Source organism: Hemitrygon akajei, chromosome 30, assembly GCF_048418815.1.
Source record: "Hemitrygon akajei chromosome 30, sHemAka1.3, whole genome shotgun sequence".
NCBI lineage: Eukaryota > Metazoa > Chordata > Chondrichthyes > Myliobatiformes > Dasyatidae > Hemitrygon > Hemitrygon akajei.
The window spans coordinates 13230044-13250039 of NC_133153.1; the positions used below are offsets into that span (position 1 = coordinate 13230044).

A 19996-nucleotide genomic window follows, 5' to 3' on the forward strand; every position below is an offset into this window, starting at 1 on the left:
CTCTTACCCCAACCCCCAGGGAAAACAGATTCAGTTTACAGTCTCTCCTTATAACTCAAGCCTTCCAACCCCAGCAACATCCTTGTGAATCTTTTCTGCACCCTCTCTAGATTAATCCCCGCTTTCCTCAAGTGCAATATCGCCTTACCACTGCAACAACGTACCAAACCCTGTACTCAATGCACTGATCAATAAAGGCAACTGTAACATATATCTTCTGCACCAGCCTTCCTAAATGCATTGCTGCTTTCAAGGAAATATGTACTTGTATTCCTCAGCCTGTTTGTTCAACAACATTGTCTGGAGGACTGTTGTTCATGGTGAATGTACTGCCCTAGTCCCAAATGCATCACTCGATACACTTGAATTTGTCCACATTCCTAAGTGTCCTTACATTCTCATCCATGCTCACGCTCCCACCTAGCTTAGAGTTTCAGCAAACTTGGAAATACAATCAGAAGCAGGTTTAATATCACTGGCATACTCTGTCTTGAAGTTTGTTGTCCTTGTTGCAGCAGTACAATGCAATACATAATAATAAAAACATGAATTAAAGTGTTAAAGTGTGTGTGTATACACACACACACTAAATAGTTAAATAAATAGTGCAAAAACAGAAATGAAAAAAGTAGTGAGATAGTGCTGATGGGGAAGGCATCAGGATCTGCTCTTTCAATTCTGTTTATTATGTTGCTCAGTTCATCTAGAGTCTGTTTTATACTATCCTGAGGTGGGATGTACACCACTATCAAGTTGATCGCTATGATCTCCAGTGGCAGATAAAATGGACAACACCTGATTGTGAGAAGTTTCAGGTTGGGTGAGCAGGACAATAACACTCCGTTACTTTGGTAGGCTTGAAACCAGTGGTGCAAAATGATTTTCTAGACAATCCGATGTTTTTACCTGTTAATATACCAAAACATTTTCAATTCACTTTTTTATAAGATATTATATACACAATAAATTTTCCATTGAACTCGGGTAAGTTTAAAGGGAGCCGGAAAACAAGGTCAGTAAGTTTCAAGAAATGGGGGAAATAGAAATGGTGGGCATAGAACTGGGACCCAAGTGAGTTGAAAGGAAGTGTGGGAACCAGTTGACAATGAGGGAATGGGAGTGCAATTCTGAGCTCTGGTGAGAGAAATGTCAAAGTATTGTAATTTGCATAATAGTCTAACAGCGAATTTTTGGAGCTCTGTATGTCATTTCAACTAAATCATTGACAGAGACTGAAGAACTGGGACCCATGAACTGATTCCTGTGGTATTGCACCTAATACAGCCTGCCAACCTAAGAATGATATCTTTATTTTCACTCTTTAATTATTGTCCGATAATCTATTCTCAGTCATCAGTACATTCTATCCAATTCATGTGCTCTTTGCAGGACCTTATTTCTGAAAATCTAAATACACCACATGCACTGGGTGTCAAGCTGCATCTCAGAATTAAAACAGATTAGTTAATGTGATTTTACATTCATAATTACATGTTGACTCCACGCAATCCTATTATTTTTTTCCAAGGCGTTCTCTTACTACATCCTTCATTACAATTTTCAGCATTCACTGCTATCAATTCTTTTTGGTCTTCTCTCTCCCTCTATTCTTAAATTACGACATTCTAGTCCACAGGAACAAACACAGAACCTATAGAACGTTGGAAGATTACAGCAAAACACCCGCTGGTCTTAATGCCACCATCTTCAAAACTCTGAGTTGCAAATCATAGAGCTTCGAGGATTTAATGAAATTAATGTAAATGGGTGGTTGATGGTTAGTGCAGACTGAGTGCCGTACAACTGACTTCATTTCACCAACTGCTCATGATTCATCAACTCCTGAACCGAGGGAGTGGAAACTTTTCCTATTATAAGAGAACTGGATAATTAATGGGAGCACTCATGGGCATGAGTGCAGTAAGCACCTGTGGGACCTAGTCATGTTGGCAAACCCCAGTGCATAGAATTCCACCCGGATGTCACTGAAATCAACATCTATGAACTCAGTTTTATAGTGCCTGGCTGTACGCTCCAATGCAGTGGGGAAAATAATCTGGATACATTTCAGGCATTAGCTACAACAGCATGGAGAGTTCTTGTAGTAAAAGGGTTAAGGATTAAAATTAAGTTTATCCATATGAAGAGGACACAAGAGCAGTGCTAATGGCTTGTGTCCTGTATCTCTGCAATGACAAACTTGAAAAACCTGAGATTGCAAATACACTCATCATCATACAGAACCAGGGAGGATGTGGTGCCTGAGATGATGCTGCAGCATGGAATCTCTTCACAGATAGACATGTCTTTGCCCCTCACACTGAGCAACGCCCACACCCCCACCACCACATTGTGTGATCAGGCATTGCAATAACAGTGTACCAACACTGATACACCCAAATGAATGAAGAGCTCAGCAGAGAGTAGCACTCCCTGTTAGTTTAAACAGAACACAAGCACTCCCTCTTAGTTTAAGCAGGTTCTATACCTTGGAGGCTGGTTAAGTAGCAAGTTCTGGTTTCCCATCTGGTTTCCTGGTATCAATGCACACAAAAGAAAATCCGCAGATGCTGGAAATCCAAGCAACACACACAAACTGCTGGAGGAACTGAGAAGGCAAAACAGCGTCTATGAAAAAGAGTAGGTACAGTCAACGTTTTGGGTTGAGATCTTTCAGTGGTCCTGCTGAAAGGTTTCGGCCCAAAATGTCAACTGTACTCTTTTCCATAGATGCTGCCTGGCCTGCCAAGTTTCCTCCAGCATTTTGTATGTGTTTCCTGATGTTAATAGTTTTTTATTAAAAAAGATGTAAGTGCAACAAGGTAGCAAAATGTATCCTTTTGTTATTTGGTTAGTGATTAATGAATGTTATAAGCTGCACAAAAAAGCTACAATTTTTACTGGCAAAGGAAGAAACCATGGTGAGAACTAGTCACACTGTGGGTATTAGAAAAAAAACCTGAGGATGATTTACATATTAAACACTGACATTAATAAATTCAATTTCCAGGCAAAAATACCTGACTGTAAAATATAAGTTATTCACCACTGGTTACAAAATATGAAAAGAAATGAAAAAAGGGAAAAAGTTACCCTTTCATTATTGAGCGTGTGATGGCAATTTGGAAAGCCACAGCATACTCCATCTTGGGATGAAAATGGAGATTCCTGACATGTAACCACTTGCATCCTACCCAGGGACATTATTCATAATCCCTAAGGAGAAACACAGAGGCAGAACCCAGATGGTCGAAACATGGTGCCAAAATTAGAGGAATTATAATTGTACTGCCAGGGAAGGGGTGATCACACTGATCAACAAAGATTATGCTTCCTGAATACTTCTGGGTGTATCTTATGGATTTTAGGCTGCTGATCGTGAAAATCACCATGAATTTTCCCTATCAACATTATTTGTTTAAAAATCATCAATATTTGTTATTTCAATTCGTAATTCAAGTCAAAATAACTGATGCCAAGATTAAGAAAGGCATTTTTGAACCACAAATCAAACAGGTCATCAATGATAAGCAACCTGAAGAATTTCTGGTAGGACCAGAGAAAATCACATGGAAGGCATCCAAGGATGTTGTTCGAATTTTTTTTGGCAACCACAGCACACCAAACTACGTGAAACTGGTTGACAATATGCTTTAAACATACAAAACCATGAACTACAACATGTCACTGAACATTCATTTTCTGTATTCCCATTTAGACTTTTTCCTTGCAAACCTGGGCACTGTCAGTGATGAGCATGGTGAAAGGTTTCACCAGAACATTGCCGTCATAGAGAAATGGTATCAGGGCAACTGGAATCCATCAATGCTTGCTGATTATTGTTGAACACATATGCGAGAATTCTCAGACAGAGTACAAATGAAAATCATCAAAAAAACATTTTCACCTCAGTTAAAAACTACAAAGCATCAGCACTGTTATGCAATTAAAAGCATTATATTGAAAAACATTTAGTTTCTTGTTTCTCCAAATTCCTACGTGATACATGTAGTCTGAAATTATTTTTGTGTTCAGCTTCAAGCAAAAATCTAAAGATGCAACAGTTTCAAAATAATTTGTCGTCTAGTGTCATAAACAGACTTTATTGTATGTGGGTCTAATGCGACATGAACAGTGATATTCCTGTGGATTGAGTAGGAACCTCTAAACTCTGGATGGTTACCATCAACGATGACTCTGAAAATGCAAACAAACCCAGGATAGGTGGACCAGCTTTAGCTGCTCCTTGGCTAACAAAACTAGCATTGAAGATTTGATAACGCTCAACCAGCTTTGATGGGTGGGCCACATTGTTTGCATATTTGACACTAAACCAGGCACTCTAGTCCAAACTCCATCATGGCAAGTCATTATCAGGACAAAGGAAGCTCTTCAAGGACATTCCAAATCTATTTTGAGAAAAAAAAATGTAACACCTTCACCAACTCACGGGACTCTTGGCTTGAAGAAGAGGAAATTTTGAGAAGGTCTGAGCATCTCAAGCATCTTTATTTGAAGCAGATAGAAGCCCGTCAAAAGTGTATAGTACCTCTCATATAACTTACCCACTTGTCAAGCTCCCCCAACACCAGTTGTGGCTAAATCTGGAGCCACCTCAAAACCCATAGAACTGCAGTGGCAGTAAGTCACATTCAACAACAAGGGGCAGCCCAACAAGCGGTAACAATAGCCAGGCAAAGTAAACTCAAGAGAGAGGGGAAAAAACTTTGATCCCACTATATTAACAAGATAAATAGGAAATACAGATATTAAGGAAAATAACAATATTTGGTACAGCAAATACTGCAGACGCATTAAAAGATGCGCCAAAATGTAGCCAAAGGAACTCAGATCCAGTGGATAAAGTATCCAAGGTAATGTTCAGACCACTGTTCTTTCATTTTCTTCCTTTATACATGTCTTAGTACAGACCAGCAGTAATCACAGAGACAGCTTTTAAGGGTGTACAAATGAAGAGGCAAAAGTCAGCATGATGATCAGCAAGGACAAAACTGAAAGGAAACATTAGACATCTGAATAAACAAGACAAATTTTTTAAACGAAACAGGAGCATTACCAGTAAAGGTAGGCAAAAGAGGGCAATGGAGATCCCTGTGGGTAGAACCCAAACTTCCGATTATGGTTAAGTTGGAGAAGTTGGTAAAAGATCTGCACTCAGTGGCAACTCTATTAGGTACACCTGTTCATCAGAATCATAAGCAGGTTTATTATCACTGGCACGTGTTGTGAAATTTGTTAACTTTGCAGCAGCAATTCAATGCAATAAATAATATGGAAGAAAAAAATGAATTATGGTATACATATATTGAACAGATTAAAAATTGTGCAAAAACATAAATATCTGAAAAAGTGAGGTAGTGTTCACGGGTTCAATTTCCACTTAGGAAATGGAATGCGGAGAGGAAGAAGCTGTTCCTGAATCGCTGAATGTCTGCCTTCAGGCTTCTGTACCTCCTACCTGATGGTAACAATGATTTAAGAGCATGCCTGGGTGCTGGGGGTTCTTAATAATGGACGCTGCCTTTATGAGACACCACTCCTTGAAGAAGTCCTGGGTACTATGTAGGCTAGTACCCAAGATGGAGCCGACTTTCGGTCCTGTGCAGTAGCCACCCAAGCAGCCTGTCAGAATGCTGTCCACGGTACATCAATAGAAGTTTTTGAGTGTATTTGTTGACATACCAAATCTCTTCAAACTCCTAATTAAGTACAGTCGTTGTTTTGCCTTCTTTATAGCTGCATCGATACGTTGAGACCAGGTTAGGTCCCCTCAGAGATCTTGACACCCAAGAACTTGAAACAGCTTACTCTCTTCACTTCTGATCCCTCTATGAAGATTAGTATGTGTTTCTCGTCTTACCCTTCCTGAAGTCTACAATCAGCTCTTTTGTCTTGCTAATGTTGAGTGCCAGGTTGTTGATGCGACACCACTCCACTAGTTGGCATATCTTGCTCCTGTACGCCTTCTTGTTTCCAGCTGAGATTCTTCATATTAATGAAATATCTAACCAGCCAATTATGTGGCAGCAACTGAATGTATAAAAACACGCAGACATGGTCAAGAGGTTCAGCTTTGTTCAGAACAAACATCAGAATGAGGAAGAAATGTGATCTAAATGAATTTGACTGTGGAATGATTGCTGGTGTCAGACAGGGTGGTTGGAATATCACAGAAAGAGCAGAACTCCTGAGACTTTCATGCACTACTGTTTATAGCAGGGGTTCTTGAACTCCTTGCCTAAAGGTATAGGCCCATGGCATAAAAAAGTTTGAGAACCCCTGCTCTACAGAAGGGTGCAAACAACAAAAAAAAAAACACGAGTGGCAGTTCTGGGGCAAATATGCCTCGAGAGGTCAGAGGAAAATGACCAGACTGGTTCAAGCAGACAGGAAGATAAAAGGAACCCAAATAACCACGTGTTACAACAGTGTTGTGCAGAAGAGCATCTCTGAACATACAACACGTCAAACCTTGAAGTGTATAGGTTATAGCAGCAGATGACCACAGACGTACACTCAGTGGTCACTTTTGTTAGGTACAGCAGGAACCAAATAAAGTAGCCACTGACTGTTTGAAACTAGCCTGATATGGCAAGTTGGGAAAGCAACAAGTGATCCAAGAGTTCTTATCGATGCCTCCTGTACACAGAGGGCTATTCTTCAATACTACAACACAAAGCCCCGATAGCTGGTGAAGGCATTACTAACTCATTGACAGGTATTAAACAGGTTATCAATTTGGAATAAAACTGTATTTACAGTTCTAGAATCCAACATAATAATAAAGTCTGTATAAAGTGGTGTTCCACAGGGGTCAGAGTTGGGACCGCTCCTTTTCAAATAATATGGCAATGGTTTGGACGACTGAATTGATAGCTTTGTGGCCAAATTTGTGGACGATAGATGGAGATAGGTGATAGGTTCAGAAATCTGAGGTGCAAAGGGACTTCGGAGTTCTTATGCAGGATTCCCTTAAGATTAAGTTGCACGCTTAGTTGGTGGAAATGAAGGCAAATGCAATGTTACTATTCATTGCAAGAGGACTAGAATACAACTGGATGCAATGGTGAGACTTTATAATGCATTGGTCAGACTGTGCTTAGAGTATTGAGAGCAGTACTTATCTGAGGAAGGATATACGGGCACTGGAAGGGGTCCGGAGGAGGTTGACAAGAATGATCCTGGGAATGAAAGGATTAACATAAGAGGAACATTTAATAGTTCTGGACCTGTACTCACTGAAGTTTATAAGAATAATGGGGGGGTGGGGGGAGGATTCTCACTGAAACATAAAGTAGACTGAAAGGCCCAGATATTATGGACATGGAGAGGCTGTTTCCAATAGTGAGAAAGTGGTACAGCCTCAGAATACAAGAACATCCCTTTAGAACAGAGATGAGGAGGAGCTTATTTAGCCGAATGCTGGTGAATCTGTGGAATTCATTGCCACAGATGGCAATGGAGACCAACAAGTTGATAGGTTTTTAATTATTAAGGGCATCAAAGGTTATGGGCAAAGACAGGAGAATGGTGTTGAGAGAGAAAATAAATAGCAGAGCAGACTCAATCGACTGAATGGTCTAATTCTGCTCCTATGTCTTATGGTCAAAAACCAAGCTGACTGCAAGTTTTCCTAGCTCTTTGGCCTCTTTTTAATTACAACCCTGTAAAGAGGTGTGCAAGAAATGATTCAAGACAAACTATCTCAGCACTTACGCCATTAGCCTTCAAACCATAGAGGGGGTTTAGGTAGTTTCCTATCCCCAAGGTCAACTAATGTTTTTCTTTCCAGCTCACACTTAGAACCATAGAACATTACAGCACAGAAACAGGCCTTTTGGCCCTTTTTGGCTGTGCTGAACCATTTTTCTACCTCGTCCCACTGACCTGCACCTGGACCATATCCCTCCAAACCGCTCTCATCCATATACCCGTCCAAGTTTTTCTTAAATGTCAAAAGTGAGCCCACATTCACCACTTCACCTGGCAGCTCATTCCACACTCCCACCACTCTCTGCGTGAAGAAGCCCCCCCCACCAACGTTCCCTTTAAACTTTTCCCCCTTCACCCATGACCTCTGGTTTTTTTCTCCCCTGGCCTCAGTGGAAAAAGCCTGCTTGCATTCACTCTATCTATACCCATCATAATTTTATATACCTCTATCAAATCACCCCTCATTCTCCTATGCTTCAGGGAATAAAGTCCTAACCTATTCAACCTTTCTCTGTAACTCAGTTTCTCAAGTCCCAGCAACATCCTTGTAAACCTTCTCTGCACTCTTTCAATCTTATCAATATCCTTCCTGTAATTAAGTGACCAAAACTGTATACAATACTCCAAATTCGGTCTCACCAATGTCTTATACAACCTCACCATTACATTCCAACTCTTATACTCAATACTTTGATTTAGAAAGGCCAATGTACCAAAAGCCCTCTTTATAACCCTATCTACTTGTGATGCCACTTTTAGGGAATTATGTATCTGTACTCCCAGATCCCTCTGTTCTACTGCACTCCTCAGTGTCCTACCATTTACTTTGTATGTTCTACCTTGGTTTGACCTTCCGAAGTACAATACCTCACACTTGTCCGCATTAAACTCCATCTGCCATTTTTCTGCCCATTCCTCCAACTGGTCCAAATCCCTCTGCAAGCTTTGAAAACCTTCCTCACTGTCTACTACACCTCCAATCTTTGTATCATCAGCAAATTTGCTGATCCAATTTGCCACATTTTCATCCAGATCGATATAGATGACAAATAACAATGGACCCAGCACTGAGCCCTGTGGCCCACCACTAGTCACAGGCCTCCACTCAGAGAAGCAATCCTCCACTACCACTCTCTGGCTTCTTCCATTGAGCCAATGTCTAATCCAATTTACTACCTCTCCATGTATACCTAGCAACTAAATCTTCCTAATTAACCTCCCATGAGGGACCTTGTCAAAGGCCTTACTGAAGTCCATGTATACAACATTCACTGCCTGCCTTTCATCCACTTTCCTGGTAACTTCCTCGAAAAACTCTAATAGATTGGTTAAACATGACCTACCACGCACAAAGCCATGCTGACTGTTTCTAATAAGTCCCTGTCTATCCAAATACTTGTAGATCCTATCTCTTAGTATTCCTTCCAATAATTTACCTACTACCGATATCAAACTTACCGGCCTATAATTTCCCGGATTACTTTTTGAGCCTTTTGTAAACAACAGAACTACATGAGCTATCCTCCAATCCTCCGGCACCTGACCTGTGGATATCGACATTTTAAATATTTCTGCCAGGACCCCTGCAATTTCAACACTAGTTTCCCTCAAGGTCCGAGGGAATACCCTGTCAGGTCCTGGGGATTTATCTACTTGTTTAAAATACCACTGTGAAAACATCAGCAGTGACAATATATCAATATTAGCCTCACAAGAGCCAAAATATGCTTAACTATGAATTTTAAAATACACTCTACAATTCTGCCATTTATTTCATCGAATTTATTTCCTGTTATCTGCTTTTCCACTTGACCCACCAAGTCAAGAAGATCTGACCTGCCAATCAAGCCCATAACATCAAGTGAGATATCAAGTGAGGTATCTCTTGCAATCAATTTTATTTGACTGTTTATGTGAAGTGTTCCATGGTATGGGATGCGTTTGCCATAGACATACTTTGGATCATCACACTTTTTCTATTTGTTGTGTAGGCACAGCATTCTAACCACATTTGGACCTGTGTTTTCCATTGATTTCATCAGAGATTTAGCCAGGGACTTCAGATATAAGGTCAGTATTATTAAGAGGTCTTTAACCTATATTTCAAAACAACTTCTCTACAGTTGCTTATAAATCTTTAAATGTCTTTCTTGTCAATAAGTTATTTAAAATTGAAGCCACGAGTAGATTAGCTTTACTGAGTTCTGAGTTTTTCCAAGTCTAAACTCAGTCTTTGCTGGGTTAACTTACTTAAGAAGCAGTAAAGCTGTAACAGTTGGACTCCTCTGCCCCAGAATCAGGGAAAGAAATAAAAATGTCAAGAGGTCCCAATCAACACACCATCACACTAGTTACTTCAGAGAACTTAACATTTCTGCAGCCAAGAAGGAATCAAGAACTTCAAAAAAAAGCAGCAAGTAGAACTTAAAGAGCAAAGACGAGGAAATCTGCAGATGCTGGAAATTCAAACAACACACACAAAATGCTGGTAGAACACAGCAGGCTAGGCAGCATCTATAGGGAGAAGCACTGTCGACGTTTCGGGCCGAGAACCTTCGTCAGGACTAACTGAAAGGAAGATAGACAAAATAGCAAGAGAAATTTCTTGGTTAGGCATGAAGATGTGGTGGGAAATAAATGGCTACATGTTGAGATTAATGGTATGCTCAAAACTGCTAAAAACAGATTTACATTAACTGGAAAGACTCAATGAATTGATCAATAATTATTCTGAGATTCTATTCCTGCACAGGCTTTGCTTACAAGACTTCCTCATATAAGTTTTATGTTTCCAGCTCAATGTGACCTGGTGCATCCACTAGATAAGTAACCCAAACCAACAGTAAGTATTGCTTGACACTGCAGAAAGGAAGCAGAATATGCAAATAAATTCATTTTCATCAATACTTAGTTTAAAAATAAAATACAACCATGTTTCAATTTAACTAATAGTCCCTCAGTTTAACTGATAACGTGGACAGCCTGTGCAATACTACCATCACTTCTTATCTGGATGGCGTGAATATGCACCCATTACTGCATAATATTATGGTAATTCTTCCACGACCATTATCAGTGTGAACTTGAAAATCTTGTCATCTTTGACTTATAAATCTTGTATATCTTATTTTTTAAGCTAACTTTATTCTCTCTTACTTCTCTTCTACTACAATTTCCTTTGGGATCAATGAAGTATCTATCTTGTGCTTTAAATAGGTTACTAGAATGGTGGCTGCCTTCAACAAACAAATGAATATTGGATGTAAAATTACACAGCAACAATTAAAAACCAATAATCAATTATATTTCGCTATTTAGCCAATTTAGAATTTAGGCTCACTCCTTCAGCAAAAGGCTCAAAATTTACCAAAATTAGCTTAAATCTGTTGTGCATAGTGTGAAATAAATCTTGTATTACACCTGGTAAAAAGTAAAAACCTGAGGGGCAAAACTGCATGTCACTTGAATTTTGTACTGTTCTGAAATTACACACTATCTAACAGTTTATCACATCAGAGAAGTCAATATCATATCATGAAGTGGAGGTTGAGCCGATGACCTTCTGACTCAGAAGAGTGCTGGCACTGAGCCAAGTCTACAATAAAATTAGAAAATATCCTCTTCTGTCCACCCATGATACACGTTTGGCATTTGCCTAACATACAGTGCCTTGAAAAAGTATTCAGCACCGCAACTATTTACATTTTAATATCCTTCATTTTCTAAATTGATATTTTTGATCTAATCTACAAAACATTGTGCATCGTGCCAAATCAAAAGAAAAAATCCCAACCCTGTCAACAATTTACTAAAAATTAAAAACCAAAATTGTGAAGCTGAAAAAATGTTCACCCCCTTCTACACTACCTTTCCCTAGGTGCAATACTGTATGTTACTTAACCAAATCACCCAATGTGTTGATGTAGAAAATTGAAGATTCACCTGAATAAATACCCTTCTCTCTGTAAGGTTAAACAGTATGGTAGATTTTCAACAGACCAAACTACAATGAAGACAAAAGAGCATCCAAGACAAGTCAGGAAAATGATAATAGAAAAACACAAATCTGGGGAAGGGTACAAGACTATCTCAAAGGCACTGAATATACCTCAGAGCTCGGTGCAGTCTATTAAGAAAAAGTGAGAAAAGTATGAAACCACAACAACACTGCCTCGGTCAGGCGGCCCCTCTAAACTTAGTCATCAGAGAAGAATGTCACTTGTAAGAGAGACTACAGTGACATCAACAGTCACTCTGGGTGAGCTGCAGATATCAGTGGCTGCAAATGCTGGTGAAGTTCATGGCTCCACAATCTATAAGGCCTTGCACAAAAAGTATATTTATGGAAGAGTGGCAAGCAAGCAGCCCTGGCTAAAAAAGACGCATACAGGTGGCCCCTGTTTTTCGAACGTTCGCTTCACTGCAGCTCGCTGTTATGAAAGACCTACATTAGTACCCGTTTTCGCTAACCAAAGAGGATTTTCGCTTTTACGAAAAAAAGACACCCGTTTTATATGTGCGTTTACCCCGAGAAAGACTACCATGACCGTGAAGCTTTGTGTGGGCAGTTGTGTGCACATGCATGTATGTGCCAATTTTTTTTTCTCCAAATCGATTTTGGCTCGATGTCTTCCCGATTTTTTAATTAGTTTTTTTATACGTTTTCTACATAACTACAGATAAAAAAAACCCAAATCAAAATGAAGGACATCGATACAGTGCAAAAAATAAGCATACAATAACAATCTGATACAGAGAAAGATAATTGAAAAAGCACCCAAATTGAAGACAAGTAAAATTAGTGTCCTCCCCAAGCCCCACAACACAAAACAAAAAAAGGAAACTCCAGACCACCCACAACACAATATAGAGAATATAAATCAGGACAATCAAACCCCCAAACTGTGAATACACTTAGCAACAGAAGATATTAATGCCTACTACCAAAAGAAAAAGGAGCTGAAAGCAAGGGACCGAAAAAAAAACCTTAGTTAGGAGGAAGGTTATGAAAGTACTCAATAAAAGGTCCCCAGACCTTATGGAACTTTAAGTCTGAATTAAGAATTGAATAATGAATTTTTTCAAGGTCCAAGCAGGCCATAATATCATTAAGCCATTGAGCATGCGTGGGTGGGGCAACATCTCTCCATCTAAGAAGGATTAAACGTCTAGCCAGGAGAGAGGCAAATGATAATATTCAACACTTAGACAAAATCAGACGTAAATCTGTCTCACCCCAGAAACCGAACAGAGCAATTAAAGGGTTTGGTTCTAGGTGGTGATTCAGAATATACGATAACGTTATAAAGACATCTTTCCAAAATTTCTCCAAGCTAGGACAAAACCAGTACATATGAATGAGAGAGGTCTTGCCCCTTTTGCATTTCTCACAAAGCGGACTGATGTTAGGGTAAAATCGAGATAGTTTAGATTTAGACATATGGGCTCTATGAACAATCTTAAACTGTAAGAGGCAATGGCGAGCACAAAGAGAGGTTGTATTAACCGATTTGAGAATCGAGTCCCAAGTCTCATCAGATAAGGAGATATTTAAATCCTGCTCCCATGCCATTTTAATTTTATCCACAGGGGCACGTCGTAAGGCTGCTAATTTATCTTGAATACTTGATATTAAACCTTTACCTAGTGGATTAATGGAAAGGAAAAAGTCCATAACATTTTTCTCAGGCATTTCAGGGAAGTTAGGAATTAAAGGAACAATAAAGTGTCTAATTTGGAGATATCTAAAAAAATGAGCATTGGGCAGATTGAATTTAGCAGAGAGCTGTTGGAAAGAAGCGAAGCGATTATCAATAAAAAGATCTTCAAAATGTCTAATGCCCTTCCTATACCAATCATGGAATGCTGAGTCATACGTAGTGGGTAGAAAAAGGTGATTATGTACGACAGGGCTGGAAACGGAAAAACCATGGAAACCATAGAATTTCCTAAACTGAGCCCAAATATGCAAAGTGTGTCTAACAAGAGGATTAACTATTAATCTGGACAAACTACTAGGGAGTACATAGCCAAGAAGTGTAGAGATAGATAGTTCTTTAGTGGAGCTCAACTCCATTGCCACCCAATTAGGGCACTCGGGTTGGCCATGGAAAAAAGACCAAAAGGTAGCACAACATATATTGGCTGCCCAGTAATATAAACGAAAGTTAGGTAAAGCCATGCCACCCTCTTTTTTAGGTTTTTGGAAATAGACTTCATTAATTCTAGAGCACTTATTCTTCCACAGATATGACAAAATAATAGAGTCTAAGGAATCAAAAAAAGATTTAGGAATAAAATTTGGGATTGATTGAAATAAGTATAAAAGTTTAGGAAGAACATACATTTTAACAACATTAATACGACCTACCAAAGACATAGATAGAGGTGACCATTGTACCAGACTCTGTTTTATAGTATATGCAAGGTTGGCAAAATTTTCACGAAAGAGATCTTTAAACTTCCTTGTGACTGTAATCCCAAGATAGGTAAATTGATTATGGACTACTTTAAAAGGGAGATCACGAAATGTTAATTCTTGTGCTTCTTTATTAATTGGGAAAAGTTCGCTCTTATGTAAATTAAGTTTATAGCCAGAGAACTGGCTAAACTGGTCAAGAAGTGAAAACATTGGAGATAAGGATGTAGACGGATTTGAAAGAAAAAGTAATAAGTCATCAGCATAAAGAGAAACTTTATGCTCAACACCCCCTCTCCAGATCCCGGTCAATTCAGGGCAATTTCAAAATGCTATCGCCAAAGGTTCCATAGCCAAATCAAAGAGAAAGGGACTTAAAGGGCATCCCTGACAGGTACCACGTTTGAGGTTAACTAACTGGGATTTCTGAAAATTAGTTAAAACAGAGGCAGTAGGACACAAATACAGCAATTTGATCCAAGAGATAAAACTTTGACCGAAGTCAAATTTTTCTAAAACTGCAAAAAGGTAGTTCCACTCTATACGATCAAATGCTTTCTCCACATCGAGAGAAATAACACATTCAGGAATCCCAATTGGAGGTGAATATAAAATATTGAATAGACGCCGAATGTTAAAAAAAGGGAGACGGTTTTTAACAAAACCAGTTTGGTCATCAGAGATAATAGAGGGAATAACAGTTTCTAATCTATAAGCCAAAACTTTAGCCAAGATTTTAACATCAACATTAAGCAAAGAGATCGGCCTATACGAGGAAGTCTTTCCGATTTTGATAAGTGAAACTACACTATACATACAATATTTCTACTTTATATGGGCTGTGTATTTATCATATCATTCCTGCTTTTACTATAATGTTAGTGTTATTTTAGGCTTTATGTGTTATTTGGTATGATTTGGTACGTTTTTTTTTGGGTCTGGGAATGCTCAAAAAATTTTCCCATATAAATTAATGGTAATTACTTCTTTGCTTTACGACATTTCAGCTTACAAACGGTTTCATAGGAACGCTCTACCTTCGGATAGTGGGGGAAACCTGTATCCTTGCCTGTTTTCAAAATATCACTTAGAAGATACTGTAAAGATGTGAAAGACGGAGGTGAAGTTAAGGTGGCACTAAACGGCAACTCTTCGCTTGCATCTTCAGAAATAGCTCTATTTCCATCTTTAATATCTTGACTTTTCTCTTTCAGGGTTCTTTTGAAGACCCTGACCTGGAGTTACACACTGACTTTGGTTCTTTGTGGGAATGGGACCCGCTCTCGGGGTTTCAGGACCAGCCATTAATCGGCATTCCAAGGGGTCAGCCTGAGAAGCAGCCTAGTGTTTGGAAGCCTGAGATCTCAGGGCTCTGGAGATGGGTGGATCAAGGGTCCATGTCACGGCAGCAGACTCGTGTGTCGTCAGGGAGGCTGGAAAATCTTTCACTGTGGGCCCGAAGACCCAAGATCTTCGCAATCTTTGGGCACAGAGCTCATAAAAAGCGATGAAACAGACTTTCCAACATCGTAAACCAGCGAGTTGTTATGTCTCTCGCTTGCTGTGAAAATGGGGGACACCTCCCTCTCCCTTATGAGGGAGAGAGAGAACCTGTGGGTTGCCGGATGAATTGCGATAGTCTTTGGGGTAACTGCAAGGTCTGTGCCTTTGCTATCGCTTAGCTCACACTTGTGCTTGGTAGTGGGTGCGCTTTTTATTTTACTGGTGGGGGGAAGGGGAGGGGGGATTGTTGCACACATTTCTCACATTTAAATGCAATTCATTCTTTGGGGTACTTCTCTGTTTTTGAGGATGTTTTGCAAAGAAAAAGCATCTCAGGATGTATATTGCATACATTTCTCTAACATTAAATTGAACCTTTGAAAGAAGGTCTTATGGTCGGATGTGACTAAAGAGGAACGTGTTGGCCTCAACACTAAGTGGTACACATGGCATAAATCTAATGCCGTGCATCAGCCAGGTAACACCATCCCTATTGTAAAGTACGGTGGAGATCGCATCATGTTATGGGGACTGGTAATCTGGTCATGATTGATGGGATGATGAATGCTACTAAATACAGTGAGATCCTCCATAAAAACCTGCTAGCATCTGCCAGGAAGCTTAAAGTGAGGACAAAGAGCATGGAGTGGCTTCAAATTAAGAAAATTGATGTCCCCAAGTGGGCCAGTCAGAGTCCCGACCTTAACCCAATCAAACATCCCAGCAAGATTGCTGTCCACCACTACTCCCCAACTAAGCTTGAGCAATTTTGCACGGAGGAATGAGGAATCTTGCTCCATCCCATTGTGCAAAGCTAATATAGATCTATCCATAAAAGACTACTGGTTGTAATAGCTCTGAGAGATGGTTCAACTAAGTACTGAGCAAAGAGGGGTGAATAGGATAAATATCTTTGAACTGCTGACATTTCAATTGTTAATTTTTTTAGTTTTTCATACTTGACAACTTTCCCTGTCTTTTTTCGGGCTCTACTGTGTAAAAAGAAGCATGTGATTCACAAATAAAAATTCTCAGTTAAGTTGATCAAAAATCCCTGGGTGTAATACTCACTTATGTGAACAAAGGGTTGAGGGTTGAATACTTTTACAAGGTACTATCCACCACTATCTGCTTTAAGAAATCCAAAAAAAATCCCCCTGCTTTATTATTGACATTGGACTGCCATTCAATTTTATCGCCATCGTCCCTTGGGAAAACACGGCTTCATGAATATAACAAAATTAATTTATTTCAGTTATTTATCTTTTCAATGTGGTTCCTATTCCTTATAGCTAAGATGTGCCCAGTGGAAAGATTTCAGCAGAGGGAAAGATTTAATTCTATTGTAATTAAGAAAATCTTTCAAGCATTTAATGGATGAAATTACTTCCAGCAAAATTTTATATTACCACATTCAGATGAAATTCCACTGCACAATTTTATGTCTTCATTAACCCAGTTAAACAAACATGATAAATATGGCATGGTCAAATTTCATATTATAATTATTGCTGATTAATTAATTTACTTCATTCTTCAGCAAAATACAAAAATCAAAGCCTAAAATATTCCGTTAATATTGTTGCCCAATGAACAATTGGACAGAGAAGCAAAAAGCATGAAAAACACTTTGAATACACCTTTGGGTTACGGTTTCCAAAAATAATTTGTAAAAGGAACAACTCAAACTGCAGGAAGAATAGTAGTTGTAATTAAAATGTCACAAAGTGTGGAAGAAAAAAAATCAAAGAGGGAAGTAATGTTACAATGACCTATAGCTGGCTTAAAGAAATATTTATTTCAGGAGTTGTACAAAATGCCCTTCATATATGCCTTTCGGCTCCAAGCCCCAACACATAATCATCAATACATGTATACTCAAGCACACCTTTGCAGCCTCCTTATCACTCCATTCTCTTCATCTCCTGACCACACCACCCCAAATCCTGAATCCCAACCATTTGTCCAAACTTTCAAAAATCACAGCAATTCCTTACTCTTCAGCACCCTGTTCTCAATTATCACTCCAGTGAAAACTCCCAAACCTACTCACCCCAATCATATGTCTGACCCCAAGATAAATTGCTAACTCCCAATCACACTCTCACCTCCAGTTCTGAATACAAACCCCCACTTATGCCCATCAGAATCTTTCTCCATCTTCCTGGATGCCAACTTCCTTGCACAACCTCCCTAACAACCATACGTTCATACACAGAAGCATCATAAATCTGACTTGCCTTTGAGGCAATTCTGAGCTCCCAATCAGTACTCAGTTTTGTTCCACGTGCTCCCATCCTGAAGTTCTGACTTTTCAACCCTATTCACTCCCCATATAACCAATACCTGCCATACATTTAAGGTTTTCCAGGTACCCTGATGTAAACTCTTAGCAAACAAGCATTCCCAAACCTCCTATTTAACCATATTTTAAAGAGCACTTCAAATCCAATGAAGTACTTTTGGATTTTAATGGAACCCAACCCAAACAAAGATATATGGAAGCAACGTGCAGAATGTACTGAAATATATTAATAAATGTCAGGTAATCTGGTTTAAATAACTTTGGACCAGAGGATAAAAGATGGTCAGAAAATCAAGAGACCACGCCCACTACTCTTTCAATAGTGGCATGAGATCTTTCACATTTAACAGAGGGGTTCTTACTCAACACATCATTTTAATAACACAGTAGCAGATTAGCTTTGATAGCTCTGATGCTGGAAAAGTTTGTACTATCATTTTAGGAGATTCCACAACGATCTTTCACGCCCCAAACCCCCATCTCAGTAATCATTTAAAGGGCTAAATAATATTGACAGTCATACATCATGGGCACACTCTTCTTCATCATCAGTAGTACCTACAGGAGGCACGATCTCAAGAAGACAACATCCCTCATCAAAGATACCCATATCCAGGCCATGCCATCTTCTCACAACTACCACAGGGCAGAAGATACAGAAGCTTTTAAGACCCACATTACTTCCTTCAACCATTCAGTTCTTGAACCAACCAGCACAACCATAATCACTAGATTTGAGCAACACAACTATGATGACAACTTCCATAATTTTGCACTAAAATGGGCTGCTTTTTTGTTCTAATTCAGTCACTTCAGGAAATACAAAGATAAAACTTCTAATCCAATTAAATTTATGCAGGAAGCAATTTCAAATAACGATTTTCACTGACAAGGATGCATTTAGAACATTAACATGAATCACAGAGAGAGCCATGGAGACATAAAACAGGTTCTTCAGCCCACTAATTACATCCACCTTCCTACATTAAACTATTTTAAAAATATTTCCCACATTCCACGAATACCCTAGATTCTCCACTCAACTTCATGACAGAGTAGCCAATCATCTTACCAACTTGCATGTCTTCAAGTTGTTGAAGGAACCTAGAGCACCCCCAAGAAACCCACTTGGTCACAGAGGGATGTACAAATTCTGCAGACAGCATCCAAAGTCAGGATTAAACCGGGTCATTAGCGCTCAGGCAATAGCTCCTCTAGCTGTGCCATTTTGAAGTGATCAGATTTCCATAGCAGATAGTCCTGTGGCCTCAAAGCCATCTGTCTGTGTGGACATCATGTTCACACTATACTGTGGGCTTTCTTAGGTGCTCCAGTTTCTTCTTGCATACTGCTCCAGTGACAACAAAACACAAGTCAGGAGCATGAATGGTTACTCCGTACTTCTCCAGATGAGAGCACAGATGCAACAATTCCTTAGAAGCTTAAGGGCAGCATGGCAGTATAGCAGTTAGCATAATATTTTACAGGGCCAGCTGTAAGATCGGGGTTGAATTCCTGCTGCTGTCTGTAAGCAGTTTGTATATTCTCCCTGTGAATGGATGGGTTTCCTCTGGGTGCTCCTGTTTCTTCCCACATTTCGAAGGCATACAGGTTAGGGCTAGGGAGCGTGACGATGCTTGTGGGCTCCCCAATACAAACCTCATTAATTTCAATTTGTCACAAAACAAAGAATTTTGCTGTACATTTTGATGTACATGTGACAAATAAAGCTAATCGAACCTTAAACATTCTACTGGCATAGTGGCTCCAGTGTGCTTCATCTATGAAACGCACTGCAGTTATTCAACCAGGCTAGTCCAAAAGCACCTCACAAACTCACATCTTCCATCACCAAGAAAGCAAGGACTAAAATACTTCCCAACAAGCTGCAAACCAATTTTACTTGGAAATATATCACAGACCTTTCATTGCCAGTAATCCTGGAACTCCAAACCAAATACCACTGTGGGGGTATTTCCACCAGAAGGACTGTGGGGGGATCAAGGTGGTGGGAACTCAACACCAACTTCAATTAG

At 39.4% G+C, this 19996-nt stretch overlaps 1 protein-coding gene across 2 annotated transcripts in view; it reads right to left on the bottom strand.

Moving 5' to 3' along the window:
* efl1 (elongation factor like GTPase 1) overlaps positions 1 to 19996 on the bottom strand; it is a 280941-nt gene that overhangs the window by 77404 nt on the left and 183541 nt on the right. The window lies entirely within an intron of this gene.